At 44.9% G+C, this 20,045-nt stretch overlaps 1 pseudogene; it reads left to right on the top strand.

Moving 5' to 3' along the window:
* The first annotated feature begins 2,634 nt into the window (after positions 1 to 2,634).
* On the top strand, positions 2,635 to 19,782 carry LOC110567835 (uncharacterized; annotated as a pseudogene).
* The last annotated feature ends 263 nt before the right edge of the window (positions 19,783 to 20,045 follow it).

The following is a 20,045-nucleotide window of genomic DNA, read 5'->3' as shown; positions in this document are numbered from 1 at the left end:
TATGGCCAAAGAAAGCAAACACCATTTTATAATTGACAGTGCTTTTTGTATTTTATACCAGATAAGCTAAGTTTCACCTTTACATTAGTGTGCTGTTAATGTTAAACTCAATTTTAATGAAACCTTTTAGACATATTTGTCCAATTTTAATGTGTGACCATAAGGTACGATTTTTATAGACTCTTTTTAGCCCTGTATAATTTTTGTTAAAGGGCAGGTTAGTGCTTTAAAAAAAAAAAAAAAAAAAAAAAAAAAACTGTTGTGATTTTGATACTTTTTTAACATTGGCCAGTATGTTTACACACAGAATTTCCTTTATAATTAACATTTTAAAACTTGCTTAAACCTTCAGGGGGAAAAAAAAATATATATATATATATATATATATACACACACACACACACACACACACACATACACACATATATATTTACCTTTTTTGAAATGTAGGTAGAAATCTACATTCTTATGCCTCCTTATAATCCTTTTACCAAAAGTATATTTTATTTTCCTTACATGTCTTACACAGAAACTGTTTAATAGTTTTACATTTAGTAGGTCTAATTACTTTTAAATTATACAGTATTTCTTGCATAAATTCCCTTTTATAACATTTTTCACAACTTTCACAATTTTCAACTTTCTGACTTGTAAACAGTATACATTTCTCGCATAAATTCTCCTTTAAACAGCCAGTTAATTTATTTTAGGACAAGAATTTACTGTGTAAGATTCTTTTTACATAGTCTTTTTTTTTTTCCCCCAAAGATGATAACTGTTCTTTTCCAAATCAAACTTCTTTTTGCCTGTGGACTAGACTGCCTAAAGCCACAAGATTAGAAGTTAGGATAATACATGTTACAATGCTAACTTTTAGCAAAGTTTGTAAGTAAATGTTGTCCCCTGATGCATTTGGGCCATCCGCAGGTTACTGGGTTAAGGATTTTTGATAGGATGGCCACCAGTTGCCAGTGGCCTCCGTGTCTTTGGGCAAGTATTTCTAAGCCTACGCCCTTGTTTACACTCAGAAAAAGATGGAATGCCTGCTTAAGGAGGTAACCTTTCCACTTGTTGGATTTCTGGTAATTGCCAAATCAGGGAGTTTAGCCTGTCTTGCGTGAGCTTTTTGTATAAGGGCTTTATTTTTAGGGTGTAAGAGTCTCCATAGACGGAGACTCCGAAAACCCTTGGGGTAAGACTGTCCATTGGTATTGCTATTTTCGACTGGAGTGAGGGTCTTCTCACTCAAAGGCAAGTAGATCTCGGCTGTCTTCTGCCAATGGACAAGCTCAGAAGGCATCTTTTAAACCTATTAATGTAAACTACTGGTGATTGTAATAGTAATAGGATTGGGAACAACAGGGTTTAAGAATCCCATTGAGGAGAAGACCTTCAATTATCAATTACAAGTTTTAAATTTACCCTGGCTTGTAAAAGAATAGGACACATTCCTTTCTCTCTCTCTCTCTCTCTCTGACTCTTCGTCTCTCTCTCTCTCTGACTTCCTCTGTTCCCTCTGTCAGTCTCCTCTAGGATTTCTTTTTTTCTGTCTCTCTCTCTTTTAGAAGCTCTTTTACAGGTTCATCTTTCTAGTTTCCTTCCCTCCTTCCTTCCCTCCCTCCCTCCCTTTTCTCGTTAATCTTTGGCCAATTGTTAGTGACAAAATGAAGTTCTAACATTCCCTTCCCAAGAGAATCCTCAAGACCTAGAGCACCATATTTTCCTGCATGTTTTCTCGGTGGATTGTACTGTGTTGTTATTGTCCCTCCAGGGGTCTTAGGCAGGAAATTTTTGATCTGCTGTAGGAACATTTTGGGGGGGTGGGGCTTGTTCACATTCCTAGGCTCCCATAGCAGCTCTACAGAGCATACCTCTGTCTTCCCTCAGAAGACGGGAAAGGGAAGTTCTGAATATCTTTTTTTTTTTTTTTAAACATTCCTCTATCTCGCGTTGAAGTCCTTATAGGGAAGGGTACTCAGGCTGGTAGTGAGTGGGCTCTTGGGATGATTGCCAAGAGGCAGGGTTATAAGGAGGGGACAAGAAGGATAGAAGGGTCTGGGACAGCAGCTGCTTGTTTGTTTTTGGTCCCTTCATTATTATTCTAATATTTTAACATTAACCCAGGGAATTATTAGGGGAAATATTATTGTTTCTACCCTACTTGGGGTATTTTTCATTTTTGAGGTAAGACTCAATTTCCCTTACCGGAAGTATCTCACCTTTTGGGGTGAGGCTCAATTCCTTTACCAGAAATGTCTTGGCCTTTTGGGATGAGGCTCAATTTCTCTTACTGGAAATGTCTTGCCTTTTGGGGTTAGGCTCAATTTTCCTTACTGGGAATTTCTTGCCTCCCCTACTATTGGAGATTTGTGGGAGGTTCAGTACCCCCCAATGGAGATGTCTCACCTCTTTTTAATGTCCAAGCCACCTGCCCAAGGAATCCTTCACCCCTCCCCACCCCCTCACCTTTCCTTGCCTTGGCATATTCTGACTAAGGAATAGTTTACTGCTCCCCCTCCCCAACGGTTTTTCTTGTCTTGCTCCTGACCACCAGGAAATACTTTACCGGCGGCATCTTTTTCTTCGTCTGTGCACAGCGTTGCTTAGTTGCTGTGGTATTCATAGGCCTTTTTTTTTTTACTTGCAGTTTTTTTTTTTTTTCCTCAGGGTCTGCTTTTAGAAGATTCCTCTTGCAGTTTTTAAAGGTTGTCTTGTTCATCACATCAGATAGGTCTCGATCCCTTACTTCTCAGGCTGCTGCAATGAAGCAGCAGGACGCATCTCCTCACGAGAGAGGGCCCGAGACTGCCCAGAGGAGAATGGTGAATCCTGGACGAGCCCCTAGAGTTGTTATAAGTAAGATTTCAATGCCACAAAATAAATAGCACTTGAAGATAAATCCTCTTAGCAAGGCAGTTTACTTCTGTAGAAGGGTGCAGCTCATGGATGGAACAATAGTGGCTGCTCGTTTGGGCAAGTAGGGGAAGGGGTACTTATGCCTGATGGGGGTTGTCCCTACTCTTTGTCATTCCCCTATTGGCTAGGATTAGACAGCACAAACTAGACTAATCCCATTTGGGTATTTTAAAGAGAGCAGGGATCTGAGCTGGAGTGGCAGGGTGGGTGTTTTGGCGGGAAGGATGTTTATGGGTGGGTCAGAGCAGATAGCCAGGGGTGACCTAGGTCAAAGAATTGAAGAGAAACTTGGGGTTCACTATAACACTGAGCAGCTAGTATTACAGGCACCCACCATCACACCCAGCTTACTTTTGCATTTTTAGTTGAGACAAGATTTCCTCATGTTGGCCAGGCTGGTCTGAAACCCTTAACCTCAGATGAGCCGCCCTCTATGGCTTCCCAAAGTGCTGGGATTACAGTTGTGAGCCACTGCCCTAGCCCAATATTTAACATCTTTGCATGATAAATCTGAACAACTCAGGTATAAAAAGAAAATGTGTCAGCACATGTAAGGCTAGATATGACATTCCCAGAGCTGAAATTATAATCAACAGTGAAGAGTTGAAGGCTTATTCTCTAAGATCAGGAACAAGACATGGATGCCAATTTTTTTCCTTCTATTCAGTTTTATACTGGAAGTCATAGCAAGAGCATTTAGGAAAGAGAAATAAAAGACATCTAAGTAGGAAAAGAAGAAAAGAACTTGTCTCTCCTGATTATCTTATAGCTAGAAAACCCTAAAGACTCCATTAAAAAAAAAAATAGAGAACTAATGAAATTAATTCCGTAAAGTGCTGCATACAAAATTGACAAGTCTGTAGCATTTTTATACACTAACAACAGACTATCCAAAAACGTAATCAAGAAACTAATCACATTTACACTGTTTACTTAGTAAATAAACTTACGAATGAATTTAACCAAGTAGGTTAAAAAGCTGTAAACTGAAAACTGTAAAACACTGATGAAATGAATTGAAGATTACATAAATAGAAATTGTTCTTTGTTCATGGATTGGGAAATTTATTGTTATAATTTTCATACTGCTAAAAGAAAGATACAGATTCTGTGTAATCTCTTAGCAGTATTTCCAATTTTTTTTTTTATAGAAATACAAAAAAAAATTTCTAAAAGTTGTATGGAACTACAAAAGACATTAAATAAAGTAATCTTGGGTAACAAGAACACAGCTGGAGGCATCATACTACCTGATTTTATAATCCAATGTCATTAAAAAAATACTATGGTACCAGCATAAAAACAGTCACTGACCAGTGGAACAGGATAGCCCAGACATAATCCATGCATTTTCATCCAATTGATTTTTGATAAAAGTGGCACAGAGAATTGGGAGAGGATAGTCTCTTGAATAAATTGTTTTGCAATATCTGTATATCTATTTTTCTGAAATTAGACCATTTTGTCAGCATATAGAAAAATCAACTGAAAATGGATTAAAGCCTGAAATGTTGCCTTTGAAACTGTAAAACTACTAGTAGAAAATATAGGGGAAAAGGTCTATGATGTGGTTCTGGGCAGTGATTTATTGGATAAATCCTTAAAAGGATGGGCAGCAAAAACATAGCTAGGCAACTTGAGTTGCATCAAACTAAAAAGCATCTTAACTGTAAAGGATACAGTTTATAGTGAAGTCACGGGTTTTTTGAAACAATTTTCAAATCATATGTCTGATGAGGGGTAATATCCAAGATATGTAAGGAACCCAAGCTCAATAGCAAGAAAACAACTTTCTTTAAAAATCAGAAAAGGACCTGAACTTAAATTTTTCTGAGGAAGATATAAGTGGTCAATTGATATGTGAAAAAAATGTTCAACATTTCTAATCATTAGTGAGTTGCAAATCAAAACTGGAAGATATTACCTTACACCTTTTAGCGTGGCTATTATAAAAAGGATGAAAGGTGCTGGCAAAGATGTGGAAAAAAGGAAACCCCAACATTCTGTTAGTGGGAATATAAATTAATATAGCCATTTTAGGAAACTATATGGTGGTTCCTTAAGAAACTGAAAGTAGAAATATGTGATCTACCAATCTCTATTTAGATATATATCCAAAGGAATTGTAGCAGTATGTTGAAGAGATCTTGCACTCCCTTATTTTGTAATTATTTGCAAAGCTAATATATTGAAAAGACTCAAGTTTTCATAACAGATGAATGGACAAAGGAAGTGTGTTGTATATACATGCTGGAATATTTTTTAGCCTTTGGAAAGAAGGATAATTATTTGTGACAACATGGATGAATCTGTAGTGTACTATGCTAAGTGGCATAAGACAGGCACAGAGAGACAAATACGGCATGATGTTTGTATTTGGAATCTAAATACAGCTAAGAAGTAAAAGGTGGGATCTTAATGGTTTCCAGGATGTGGGTGTTGGAGAGATGGGGAAAGGGAAGATGTTGGTCAAAGAGTACGAAGTTTCTATTAGGAGGAGTAAGTTTTAGACATCTGTTTCAAAGCATGGTGACCATTGTCACTGAGTGTATGTTTTAAATTTTTATAAGTAGATATTAAAGTTGTCACCACAAAAGTAGGTGAAGTTATGGATATGTTAATATGCTTGGCTTAATTGTTACACTATGTATACATAGCAAAACACATTATTCCCTTGAATTATATACAATCATTCATTGTCAGTTATAAAAAAGAGAAGCCCTATAGCAACCACTGAAAAGTATTTTCATATAATAAAGGGAATAATCATTAATAATGCCTTACATTAGAAAATATTAACTTATCAAAAGTAGTATAGGAGGAATTCTGTAAAATAAGATATACCTAGAATTTTAAAAGTATAATGGAAAATTTAAATCCAGGTATATACTGATGGATCAAGCAATCCAAACAAGTCTGATTGATCAAATGGATATTTAAAAAACAATCATACTATAAGGCATCTGTTGTAGGCAGTTTATGAAATACAGAAGTGTTGAAAGAAATAGAATATAAATAGAAATATCTAAGGAGCAATTTCAAAAAAGCTGGAAGGTGAATGAAAACAAACAACATATCAAATTCTGTGAGATGTGTAAAGCAATGCTTACAGTGACATTAATAGCTATGAACATTTTAATGAAATGAGAAGTATTTCAAATTACTGACCTAATTTCCAACTTTAGAAAATAGAGTAAAAGAAGAGCAAATTAAAATCAAAGCAGAAAGGACATTAAAAAATGTTAGTATGGAAATAGAGAATTAAAAATAATTGAGAAGCACAACTAACATTTGATTCTTTGAGAAGGTGAAAATACTAGGAAAAGTACACTGTATTGACTTATTCATAAAATAAAACTTTATTAAAATGAGGAATGTCAAAACTGATGTTCCTAATTACCTTATTCCATATAAGGGATTAGTATTTTAACAATATCTTTGTGGGAGTAGACAAATTCCTAGAAAGACACTGCCACAACTCATTCAAGAAAAAAACAAAGTGAAGACAATAAATTGGCAATTTAAAAACTCTCACCCCTGCCCCTGACACACAGGTAAATCCCCAATTCAAATGGATTATTATTATTATTATTATTTTTTTGTATATTATACCAAACATGTGCAAAGAATTACCAACTCGTTAAAAACATTTTAAAAGCCTGGAAGAGAAAGTAATATTTTTTACTGGTTCTCTGATGCTATTGTTACCTAGATACCAAAGTGAAACATCTAGGAATCAACAGGAAGTTAAAAGAAAAAAAAAAAGAAGGCAAAGTGAAACATCATAAGCAAAGAAAACTGTGATAATATCGCTTATGAGTGGATCTGTAAAATTTTTTAGTAAATTTTGCAAAGCAAATATAGTAACATATAAACAGGAATATACACCAGTACCCAGTACAATATATCCCTGGAATGTAATATTATTTTATCAGCTGGAAATCATTAGTGCATTACAGCAGTCAATAGACTGAAGGAACAAAACATGGTCATCTAAATAGATTGTGGAAGGCCAGGGGTGGTGGCTCACGCCTGTAATCCTAGCACTTCCAACCATTGGTGGATAAACATGCTTTTTTTCTCTGTAACTTCACCAGAAACTGTTTACTTTTTTAAATTTTTTATAATAGCCATGGGCAGGGCACAGTGGCTCACGCCTGTAATCCTAGCACTTTGGGAGACTGAGGCAGGCAGATCACTTGAGGTCAGGAGTTTGAGGCCAGCCTGGCTAACATGGTGAAACCCCATCTCTACTAAAAATATACTGGGTGTGGTGGTAGTCACTGGTAATCTCAGCTACTTGGGAGGCTGAGGCAGGAGAATCACTTGAACCCAGGAAGTGGAGGTTGCATTTAGCAGAGATTGTGTCACTGAACTCCAGCCTGGGTGACACTTGAAAAAATGAAAAATAGATTATGGAAAAGTATTTGGTAAACTAAAAAGTAAACCACAACCTAATAAAGGGCATATTTTAAGAATCCACAACTAGAGCCTGCTGCCGTGGCTGTAATCCCAGCACTTGAGGAAGCCAAAGCAAGAGGATTACTTGAGGCCAGAAGTCTGAGATCAGCCTAGGAAATATAAGGATACTCTATATCTTAAAAAAAAAAAAAATCCAGATATGATGACACATGCCTATAGGACTTAATACTTGGGAGGCTGAGGTTTGTGGTTACAATGAGGTATGATCATGACACTACTCCAGAGTGAAAAACAGAGTGAGACCCTGTCTCTAAAAAGTAAAGAAAACCCTCACAACTAATCTTTTACATAGTTTTAATGAGTGCTTTTCAGCCGGGTGTGGTGGCTCACACTTGTATTCCCAGCATTTTGGGAGGCCGAGGTGGGTGGATCATCTGAGGTTGGGCGTTTGAGACCAGCCTGGCCAGCATGGTGAAACTCTGTCTCTACATAAAAAAATATATATATATATATGTATATATATATATACACACACACACAAAACTTAGCTGGGTGTGTTGGCAGGCACTTGTAATCCCAGCTATTCGGGAAGCTGAGGCAGGAGAAATGCTTGAACCTGGGAGGTGGAGGTTGCAGTGAGCTGAGATCATGCCATTGCACTCCAGCCTGGGCAACAGAGTAAGACTCTGTCTAAAAAAAAAAAAGGAAAAAGAAAAAAAAAGGATGCTTTCTCTGTAAGTTGAGGAACAAGGATAGAATAAAACACTCTTGCCAGTTCTGTTCAGCAGTGTACTGGAGGTTCTGTGACATCAATTGCATTGCATATGGAAACAGAAAAATTTTTAAAATAGGAAGCAGCAAAACCTTTTGCAGATTACATGGTTTTGTACATATACAACCCCAGTGGATCCAATAAAATTGGATTCCAATAACAAGATCACTCAGCAAGTTTTTGTGATTTAAGATTACAATCCAAAAATCACTTGTATTTCTATACATTATTAAAGAATAATTCAAAAGTGAAATCATTGCAACATTTTTATTTACAGTAATATTGAGACAAAATACTGTGAGATAAAGTGAAATTTAGCATGAAATGTGAATATCGGCCCACACTAGACATGGCACTGGCCCGTGTGTTGGAGAGACCAGTATAAGTGAACCAGTGTCGGTTTTTCAGACTCGAGGGTCGTGCAGATCTGATGAATCAGGGAGTCCCAGTGATAGGCTGACCCTGGCTGTGACTGGCTGGGGTGTCCCAGAGGAGCCAGGAATCGAAATGCTTCATGGAACAACCGCCTTGGCCTTCATGTTCCTCCATGGAGTCATAGTGCTGCCGACTCCAGAGGTATAGTGGGTGCTTATTGTAAGGTTTAAATAAGGCAACTAAGGCCAGTTATTGGAATAAAGAAATTTAATCAGCTCCTTGGCGAGATTCTGCAGTCCAACAGGAGGGGTCAGAGAAGTCGCACTGACTTCCTGAGGCATAGGGTTTTTATAGCTAAAGTGAGCGAGGGGGAGCAGGATGCTTTGATTGGTTATGGGGGAGTGGGACATAGACAGGGCAAGCTGCTATTGGTAGGTAGATCGTTGGGCGGGATTTTTACATCATCTGGATCCTCCCAGGAGAGCATGTGCTCCTGAGGTAGGTTCCGGACGCAGAGATGTGAGGTAGGTTCCGGATGCAGAGATGTGAGGTAGGTTCCGGACGCAGAGATGTGAGGTAGGTTCCGGGCGCAGAGATGTGACGTAGGTATCGGGCGCAGAGATGGGTGGGTGTGTCCGAGCTCCTGGCGAGGCAACCGGCCTTACATTCCTACCCTTTTGATGATATAAGATGCCGCTTCTTTCTGGGTACTTCCTGCTGAATAGGGGCAGAGTAAGGGGGAGGGGTCAGTTGGCTGGTGCCTCGGTTGGGAGTCAGACGTAGGGGTGAAGCAGCATTTGTTTTACGGCCACCCTGGAAATTTCCCTTATGTGGGCCTGTAAAAACCTGAGGAACAAAAGGGCTAACATTAACAGAAGGCAAACGACAATGATGGGGGTGATAATATGGGTTAGCCAGGTAAGCACGGGAGATGGCCACCAGTTAAGAGGTGAAGCTGGTGCATTCTGTTTTTTTCGGAGGTCTTCTTGGAGGCGATAGAGAGCGTTGACGTTCTCTTCTACAAGGCCTGTTTCATTGATATAGTAGCAGCACTGTTCCTGAAGAAACAGACAGATACCTCCCTTTTCTGTTGTCAGCAGGTCAAGGGCCCGTCGGTTTTGGAGAGTTACCTGGGCCAGTGACGTGATTTGTCGCTGGAGGGAGGCCAGGGAGGCATCTGACGCTTCAATAGCTACACGGAGCTTGTCCTCCAGTTGAATGGCTGAAGTGACGCTATAGCCTAGAGCGCCGCTACCCATCCTGGCTGCCACCAGAGAGGATGCGTGGTGTTAAAGTTGAGACTGAAGCTGCTGGCTGTCTTGTAGCAGAGAGAAAATTTTGAGAGTGTACTTTGAACAAGGGGATATCGGTTAGGATGGTGTCAGGCCCCATAGGTGTTTGTGACAGATTGAACCTGGATCTGAGGGGAACTGCAGCCAAGGGAGGGTTGCTGAGAGAGGCACATAAAAAGCAGTTGGTGATATTTATGGCTTTGGTTACATTTAACATGTTGGCTCCCTGCTGTACTAGAGTTAACCAGGAGAAAGGTTGGGAGGTGCTATCTGAGGGCTTGAATTGGTCGGTTAGGGTGGCTTTATTTTGCAGGATTGTATGGCTTACAGAGCTAAGTTGTTCTATAACTTAAGGGATAATGTGGGTATGGGACCGGAATATCAGCCATGTTCCCTGAGGGTGGCTGTTTTGCCACCAATTGTAGATTTTTCCATTGACTCCCTTCACCCAGCGATCATTCCATGGGTCGTGGATAGTGAGAAACAACTTACCCCTGAGGTTGGACTTTAGTACCTTGTTCCCAGTCTTGCAGTTGGTTTCATCTCCGTGCTGGCCACATTCTTCCGGCTTGTGGATGATGCAGGAATTATATGGGCACCCCCCATAGGTGGTGTTCCACCAATGGCAATAGTCATAGTATTGGTCATAAAGAAAGCACAGGCCATGAGCAGAGAACCCGAGTTGTAAGGTTTTGGTTTTTTTGTTTTTGGATTTCAATTACTACCTCTGACTGGCAGCCGGCAGGTTGGCAGTCTGCTTGGGCAAGATAGTGAGTCCTGGTAGTGGGACCCTCAACCCAGGATTCCTGGATATAGAAGCACCAAACATGCAAGTTGGCTTTAAGAGGGGATATGAAGAGAACTATCAGGAGAAGGCTTTGGAGGGCTAGGGGTTTATGGGTTGGGGCAACGGGTGAGGCGAAGGTGGGTGGGACCCAGGGGTTCAGATTTCCACTGTTCATGTTGGGGGGCCAGCTTGAGGCAGGACACATGGTACCACGGGGTGTGACCCAGGAGTTTGGCCACTGTGGGGGTGGTTAGGATAACAATGTGAGGTCCCAACCACCTGGGCTGTAGAGATCCTGGTTTGAGTTCTCAGAGGAGAATGCTGTCGCCTGGTTGAAGAGGTGTTGCTGGGTGAGGGTCTTCTGGCCCTGGAACAACAGGGAGGGTGCAGTCCACGTGCTCCCTAAGCAAGTGGTGGAGGAGAGAGAGGAAGGGAAGGTAGGATGACACCGGGGGGGTTTTACAGGGAGCTTATGGGAAACCAGGAAAGGCCAGCCGTACAGCAATTCGAAGGGGCTGAGGCCCGTTGGCCCCCGTGGGGTGGCTCAGACCCGGGCTAGAGCAAGAGGTAGGAGTGTGGGCCAAGAGTTTTACCTTGATGGTAAGTTTGGCCAAATGGTCTTTGAGGATGCCTTGGGCCCGTTCAACTTTACCCGATGACTGAGGGTGGTAGAGGATGTGTAGTTTCCAGGAGATGTTGAGAGACTTGGCGACCAGCTGGACCACCTGGGCTGTAAATGCTGGACTGTTGTCTGACCGGATGGTTGCAGGCAAGCTGAAACAAGGGATGATTTCTTGAACTAAGAGGGAGGCCACCATATCTGCGGTTTCCCTGGAGGTGGGAAAGGCTTCAATCCGTCCAGAAAAGGTATCTGCAAAGGTTAGGAGGTAGCGGAGATTCTTGTGAGTGGACATATGAGTAAAATCAATTTGCCAGTCTTGGGCTGGCAGGTTGCCACACATTTGGTGGGTAGGAAACTGTGGCCTTAAGCCTCCCTGAGACGAGATCTTAGAGCAAGTAACGCATGCCTTGTGTACCTGCTCAATCGTCTGTTGTAGACCTGGTGAGAAAAAAAGGGGCTGCACAAAGCGGTGCAACGCCTTGGGCCCTACATGTAAGGATTGGTGGACTTCAGCAATAATTTTTGGGGCCTGTTCCAGGGGAAGGGCGATCCTGTTGTTCAGGAAGATCCAGCCCTGACCAGACTCGGTTCCCCCTTTTAATATGAGGGCCTGTTTTTCTGATGGCGAGTAAACCGGCAGCGTAGCTGTGGTTAGGAAAAGGATCAGAGTGTGGGCTAGTCTGGTATTGGTTAAGGATTTTGCTGCCACATCTGCCCTTGCATTGCCCCGGGAAACGGCATCCTGCTGGGCCTGGTGCCCTCGGCAGTGAATGACAGCAACTTCTTTGGGCAGCGACAGGGCCTGCAGGAGATTAGAGATTTGGGTAGCATTGATTATGGGGGACCCCTTTGTGGTAAGGAATCTCTGCTCTTTCCAGAGGGCAGAGTGGCAGTGGGTAATAAGAAAAGCATACTTTGAATCAGTATAAATATTTGCCCACTTTCCCTGTGCTAGGGTGAGAGCCTGGGTTAGGGCAATGAGCTCCACCTTTTGTGAGGTGGTTCCATCGGGAAGGCGATATGCCTCGAGGGTGGCTGAATCTGTGACTACGGCATAGGCTGCCTTTCGTCGCCCTTCAGCTGTCATTATTGAACTTCCATCCACATAGAAGGTAAGGTCTGGGTTAGGTAGGGTAAGGTCGGACAAGCCTTCCCGAGGTTTGGCAAATGCATCTATTAGCTCAGGGCAGGAGTGGGCTGGAGAGGGGGAAAGGGATGGAAGGGGAAGTAAGGTAGCTGGGTTGAGTGGAGAAGTGGGATGCAGGCTAACTGAAGGATTTTCAATAAAGAGTAGATGGAACTCCTGTAGGCAAGAGGGCCCCAGGTGAGCGAGAGATTTGTGGGAGAGGAGGTCGGTTAGCCGATGAGGAGAGAACACTGAGATGGGCTGGCCCAGGGTAAGTTTTAGGGATTCCTTGGTAAGTTCTGTTGCTGCTCCCAGGGCCCGCGGACAAGGCTGCCATCCCCTGACTGTGGGGTCAAGTTGTTTTGATAAGTAGGCTACAGGACGGTATACAGGACCCAGGGGTTGGGTTAAGACCCCAACAGCAATACCCTGTTTTTCATCAGTGAACAAGTGGAAGGGACGGTTAAGGTCCGGCAGTTGAAGTGGGAGTGCTGTGGACAGAGCAGTTTGTAGGGTTTTGAAAGCTTGTTTCACAACCCCAGGATGGGAGAGGGGTCCTGTGGGTGTGTCCTTAGCTGCCACATACAGAGGTTTAGCTAGAGTGGCAAAGTTGGGTATCCAGTGGTGGAAGAATCCTACGAATTCTAAAAAGGAGAGAATCTGGTCGGCAGTCTCTGGGGGCTGCAGCGAAACAAGTACCTTCTGGCGGTCTTTTGTTAGGCCTTTAGTTTTTGGGGTGAGGCGAATGCCCATGTAGACTACCGAGGTGACCGACAACTGTGTTTTGGAGGGAGATACCCAGTATCCCTGAGATCCAAGAAAGTTAAGGAGAGTGGCAGTATGCTGTTGAGACAGGGAGAGAGAGAAGCTACAAAGTAATAGGTCATCCACCTACTGGAGAAGGAGACTGGGCTGGAGGGGGCAGGAGCTAAGGTCAGTTGCTAAGTCTTGTCCGAAAAGGTGAGGGCTGTCTCTGAATCCCTGGGGCAGGACCGTCCAGGTGAGCTGTTTTGACAGGTTGGTGTCAGGATCGGTCCAGGTGAAGGCAAAGAGAAAGCAGGACTCAGGGTGAAGGGGAATGGTAAAGAAGGCATCCTTGAGGTCAAGAACTGTAAAATGAGAGGTAGTGGAGAGAATGTTGGATAATAGGGTGTATGGATTGGGGACTACAGGGTGGAGGGGTATCACCACCTCGTTGATGAGGCGCAGGTCCTGAACCAGGCGGTAGCCACCAGACGGCTTTCGGACTGGCAAGACAGGAGTGTTACAAGGGGAACTGGTGGGAATAAGTAGTCCATGAGCCAGCAGGCAGGTGATGATAGGCTTTAGGCCTTGACGGTGGGCTTTTGAGATAGGAAACTGAGGACGTGAGGGAAAGTGGGTAGGATTTTTGAGAAGTTTCTTAACTGGCATGTGAGGTCTGGCCACTACAGGCTTAGAGGTATCCCATACCAAGGGATTAACTACATCAGGAGGGATGGGGGTTGAGGTGAGGGGTTAAGACAGAGTGTGGTGTCGGTTAGGAGGGGCAGTAGGAGGTGAGTGGGTGATGGGCTTGAGTATGGGGGTCCAGTGAGTTGGAGAGTGGCCCCCACAGTCTGGAGAACATCTCATCCTAAAAGGGGAACTGGGCATGAGGGTATGATTAAAAAGGAGTCAGAAAAGGGGTGTCCCTTGAGGCCACAGGTTAAAGGATGGGTTTGATTAGGACAGGAAGGCTTTCCATCAATTCCCATGACTGAAACCTGGGGAGGTATGCTAGGCCCTGAGTAGGAAGGCAATACAGAATAGGTAGCCCCTGTGTTCACTAAGAAGGAAATGGACTTACCTGCTACCTGCAACGTTACCCTGGGCTCGGCAAGGGTGATGGGGGTCCTCGAGTCCAGGCTGCGTTAGTCGTCCAGAAGGCCGAGGAGTTCAAGCACTTCCTGCGGACCAGCCTGCCCTCCACATAGAGGTGTGGGGGGTGAGCCTGTCATCCAGGATGGGCACTCATTGCGCCAATGTCCCAGCCGCTTGCAGTCCGGGCAGGGCTTGGTAGGTGGTCGGGGACATGGACACTGATGTACCCAGTGTCCTTCCTGACCACACTTGAAGCAGTGCCCAGGCAGAGCGCTGGGTTTCGATGGACCCCCCCCCACCAGGTGCCTGGTGGGCTGCCGGCCTCAGGGCTGCCACAAGAGCTTGGGTTTGGAGGCTTACCTTTTGCTGTAAGCAGGCCTGTTGGGTTGCCTCAGCCTTTTACTCTCAGCCATTAAAAACTTTAAATGCCATGTTTACCAGGTCTTGTATGGGAGTTTGGGGGCCCTCCTCAGCCTTTTTAAGTTTCTTTCTAATGTCAGCCGCTGACTTTTGGGCTGCGCCTTGCATGCCCGCTAGGAGGCGCTGTAGCATTTGGTCTCAGCGGTGGCGGCCATCTTGACCAGTTTGATACTTCCAGTCTGGGTCGGCCTTTGGGACTGCTGCTGCCCCCACCGGCATCTGATTGTTAGTTAGGTGTACCTGATCAGCGTATGCCCGGGCTGCTGTACGGATCCGTTCCCGCTCGTCTGGGGTGACGGTGGAGGATAGGATTACATACATGTTATGCCAGGTTAGGTCATATGCCTGGGTAAGATAGCGGAATTCTTTGGTGTAGGCAGTCGGGTTAGTGGAGAAAGACCCTAGGCGCTTTTCGATAGCCAATAGGTCACAGAGAGAAAACGGAACATGGACTCATATAACTCCCTCGGCCCCGGCTACCTCATGCAAAGGGCAGAGGAGTGGGGGGTCGTGAGAGTGGGTATGAGCACTGATGGGGGAGGTCATGTTAGGGCTTTGGGGAGGAGAAGGAGAAGAGGGAAGAGGGAGTTGAGGCCCCAGATGAGGAGGGTTGGTAAAGCGGGCGGGGCAGGACAGGTCTTCTGGGTTTTTGGAGAGTGCAGAGCCAGGAGGGGCTGAGGGCAAAGTCGGGGTTTTGGCTAACAGGACCTGGGCAGAGGAACAAGAAGAGCAGAGGGCGGGTCAGGATCGCAGATACCAGAAAGCCTGGACATAGGGGACTTCCGACCACTTGCCGTTTTTTTGGCAAAAGTTATCTAAATCTGTCAGAACACTGAAGTTGAGTGTGCCCTCTGGAGGCCACTTAGACTGGTTGTCCAGAGAGTACTGTGGCCAGGCCATGGTGGAGAGGAAGAGCAGCCTTTTCTTTTTTATGGAGAGGCCCAGTTTGGGCAGATTTTGGACTAGACATCCCAATGGCAACTTGGGGTCTAGGCAGGACTCCTGATTACCCATGATTTACTAACAAAACTGGCGAATTTACAATAAAGACAGAACCGCATACAGGACTGACGGACAAAGGATGGGTGCCCCCCAGATGGGAGACCAGTCTGATGCCTTCCTGGCCACATCCCCAAAAGGATGTTTCAGGGCGTCTTGGCTAAGGTGTACCCGTATAACCCCTGGGCCTGGTCACCTTAGAACTCTCTGTCATGAGGTGAATCACCGTTATGCCTTACAACGTCCCCATGGAACCGCGGGTTGAGGCCCACACAAGCCCTGTAGCCATTAGGCCGTGGGACTACACATAAACTCACTCACTCACTCACTCACTCGCGTCGGGGTTAGGAAGAGAAACTGAAGGTACAGTTGCTCCATTAAGCAGGAAACGGCCGCCATCTTGAGAGAGGGAGAGAGAGAGTTAGGAGTGGGAAACGGCTGCCATCTTGAGAGAGGGAGAGAGAGATAGAGAGACAGAGAGTTAGAAGATAGGAGCAGAAACAGGAGCCAAGAATACAGCCAAATCTGGATTTGCTGCTTAGAATTTACTTACTCATCCACTTACTTGTGCTGAGGTTAGGAAGAGAAATTGAAAGTGGCAGGCTGGGGGTTTGGTCCTGCTCCTGGGCAGGGCCTGGGTTTGCAAATGGGCCTTCTGATTACCCAAGCCTTGGCTGCCGCCGCAGAGATGATCAGAAGGGCGGCTCAGTGTCCCGGGCCGTGACACCAAGCACAGGAGGCTGCAGGAGGGTTCAGGAAGGTGGGGACATCTCCCTCAGATTCCTGACCCTGAGAAACCCCTTATGGGGAGAAGACAAGAGTGTAGGGATGTCTCCTCTACTCTCAGGTCCTCGGAATGGAGCTGGGGCCCTGGGCCCATGGCGGGAAGGAGTCCCTGATGCGGCCGCGATTACGGGTAGGGAGTCCAAGGAGCAAGTGGCGGGAGAGGCTATGGGCAGCAGAAGTCTTACCTTGTGGCGGAGCAGCTCCCTGGTCTGGCTTTGGGTGGAGGAGTCAGTTTCCCCCAGGAGGGGTCTTACAACTCCTCCCAGGTTTCGGCACCACTCGTAATGTTTAAATGAGGCAACTGAGGCCAGTTATTGGAATAAAGAAATTTAATCAGTTCCTGGGCGAGGTTCTGCTGTCCGACAGGAGGGGCCAGAGAAGTCGCACTGACTTCCTGAGGCATAGGGTTTTTATAGCTAAAGTGAGCGAGGGGGAGCAGGGTGCTTTGATTGGTTGTGGGGAAGCGGGACATAGACGGGGCAAGCTGCTATTGGTAGGTAGATCATTGGGCGGGAATTTTACATCATCTGGATCCTCCCAGGAGAGCATGTGCTCCTGAGGTAGGTTCCGGATGCAGAGATGTGAGGTAGATTCCGGGTGCAGGGATGTGACGTAGGTATTGGGTGCAGAGATGGGTGGGTGTGTCCGAGCTCCTGGCGAGGCAACCGGCCTTACACTTACATTGTCTCCCAGATGGTGGAGAAGGTTATAGAGATAAACCCCTACCTACTAGGCACCATGGCTGGGGACTTAGTGGATTACAGCTTCTGGGAACAGCTGTTGGCTGAGCAATATTGAATCTATGAACTTTGATATAAGGAATGCATCTATGTAGCAGCTGCCTCCAAGCAGCTTGCCAACATGGTGTATCATTACAAAGGCATGGGGCTATCCATGGGCACCATGATCTGTGGCTGGGATAAGAGAAGACCTTGCCTCTACTACGTGGACAGTGAAGGGAACTGGATCTCAGGGGCTACCTTCTTTGTAGGTTCTCACTCTGTGTATGTGAATGGGTCATGGATCAGGGCTATTCCTATGACCTGGAAGTGGAGTAGCCCTATGATCTGGCCCATCAAGCCATCTACCAAGCCACCTGCAGAGATGCCTACTCAGGAGGTGCAGTCAATCTCTACCACCTGTGGGAGGATGGCTGGATCTGAGTCTCCAGTGACAATGTAGCTGATCTACATGAGAAGTATAGTGGCTTTACCCCCTGAAAGAGGGTGGATGGGACTGCTTGTGTTTCTTGGGGTGACTGTCATTGGTAATATGGATACAGTGACCCATCCTCCATCCTATTTATAGTGGAAGGGTATTCAATTGTATCAACACTTTTTTTTGAAGTTCTGGTACATTGACCTCTATGTGTTACCAGTGGTTAATGAGCTGCTGCAGAGGTGACTATTTGTTTTTCTTTCTTGGATTTAACATTACACTACTGACTACTAAAAAAAAAAAAAGAAATGTGAATATCACAAAATATGTGTAGAGGACTTGAGGAATATGTAAGTGGAAAGGCATCTCATATTTGTGGCTTAGAAGACTTAAGCATTGGGGGGAGTCCACCAAGATCATTGAATAGGAACAGCTGCCGAGCACAGTTCCCCATGAGAGCGATGTAGGAGAGTGATCTCCGCATTCCCAACCGAGGTACCAGGTTCATCTCAATGGGATTTTTTGGACAGTGAGTGTAGCCCAAAAAGGGCAACCCAAAGCATGATGGGGTGCTGCCTCACCTGGGAAATGCAACTAGCCGGAGGACTCCTTCCTACTCAGTGGAGGCCATTGGGGACTTTTCCAGCCACTCCAGCACTCCGGTTCAGATCCTGCATTTCTCCCATGGTCACTACAGCACATAGACCAGGAGATTTCTGCTAGGGCTGACAGGTGCTGCGGGATTCCAGCACAGATCTGAGCAGCCATTTCAGCTGGCACCTCGAATATTTCGCACAAATCTGGGTGGCCGTTTGGCTGGCACCTGGAATGCCTGCTAGACAGAGCTTCCCACTCACCTGAAATAAGGGGAGCTGCAGGGAGGAATCCAAGTGATCTGGCTCAGCGGGTCCCGCCCCCAGAAAGACCAGCAAACTGAAGCCCTCTGGCTTGAGAGTTTTACAGCAAGCATAGCAGTTTGAACTTGACCCAAGGTGGCCGATCTCGGTGGGGGGAAGGGCGTCTGCCATTGCCGAGGCAGTTTTAACCTTACCAATGTAAACAAAAGTGCAAAGGAGTTCACAAAGCAGCTGAACAGAGCCCACACACGGCAGCTCAGCAGTGCCTCTGCAGGCAGACTGTGACTAGACTCCCTATTTGTGGGGCAGGGCATTTCTGAAAAAAGGCAGCAGCTTGTCAAAGACTTATAAATAAAACCCCACCTTCCTGGTACAGAGCACCAGGGAAAAGGGGTGGTTGTGAGTTCCGCTGCAGCAAACTTAAACATCCCTACCCAGCAGTGCTAAAGGGAACAATGAAGCTCCCAGTGCAGCACTTAAACTTTAATAAGGGACAGACTGCCTCCTCAAGTGGCTCCCTGACACCCGTATATCCAAAAATACACCTCCTACAGGAGAGCTCTGGCTGATAACTGGCAAGTACCCTTCTGGAATGCAGCTACCAGAGGAAAGAACAGGCAGCAATCCTTGCTGTTCTGTAGCCCCCACAGGTGATTCCCAGGCAAGCAGGGTCTGGAGTGAACTACCAGCAGTCCTGTAGCAGAGGGGTCTGACTGTTAGAAGGAAAACTAAAAAACAGAAATAGCTTCAACATCAACAGACAGAATGTTCCTTCAGAGACCCCATCCAAAAGTCAACAACTTCAAATATCAAAGGTAGACAAATCCATGATGAGAAGAAACCAGCACAAAAAGAATGAAATCACCAAAAACCAGAACGCCTGTCCTCCTCCCAGAGATCACAACTCCTCACCAGCAGCAAGGGAACAAAACTGGATGGAGAATGAGTTTGATGAATTGACAGAAGCAGGCTTCAGAAGGTGGGCAATAACAAACTTCTCTGAGCTAAAGAAACATGTTCTAACCCAATGCAAAGAAACTAAGAACCTTGTAAAAAGGTTACATGAAATGCTAACTAGAATAACCAGCTTAGAGAAGAACATAAACGACTTGATGGAGCTGAAAAAAACAGCACAAGAACTTCACGAACCATATACAAGTTTCAATAGCTGTATCGATCAAGCAGAAGAAAGGATATCAGAGAGTGAAGATCAACTCAATAAAATAAAATGAGAAGGTAATATTAGAGAAAAAAGAGTGAAATGAAATGAACAAAGCCTCCAAGAAATAATGGGATTTTGTGAAAAGACCTAATCTACGTTTGATAGGTGTACCTGAATGTGACGAAGAGAATGCATCCAAGCTGGAAAATACTCTTCAGGATATTATCCAGGAAAACTTCCCCAACCTAGCAAGGCAGGCCAACATTCAAATCCAGGAAATACAGAGAACACCACAAAGATATTCCTCAAGAAGAGCAACCCCAGGCACATAATTATCAGATTCACCAGGATTCAAATAAAGGAAAAAATGCTAAGGGCAGCCAGAGAGAATGGTTGGTTACCCACAAAGGGAAGCCCATCAGACTCACAGGGGATCTCTGGGCAGAAACCTGACAAGCCAGAAGAGAGTGGGGGGCCAGTATTCAATATCCTTAAAGAAAAGAACTTTC

Source organism: Aotus nancymaae, unplaced genomic scaffold, assembly GCF_030222135.1.
Source record: "Aotus nancymaae isolate 86718 unplaced genomic scaffold, 86718_ANA_hifiasm-v0.15.2.pri h1tg000004l, whole genome shotgun sequence".
NCBI classification, from domain to species: Eukaryota; Metazoa; Chordata; class Mammalia; order Primates; family Aotidae; genus Aotus; species Aotus nancymaae.
Note: the sequence above shows the minus strand (reverse complement) of the source record. Positions and strands in the feature narration are given on the sequence as shown.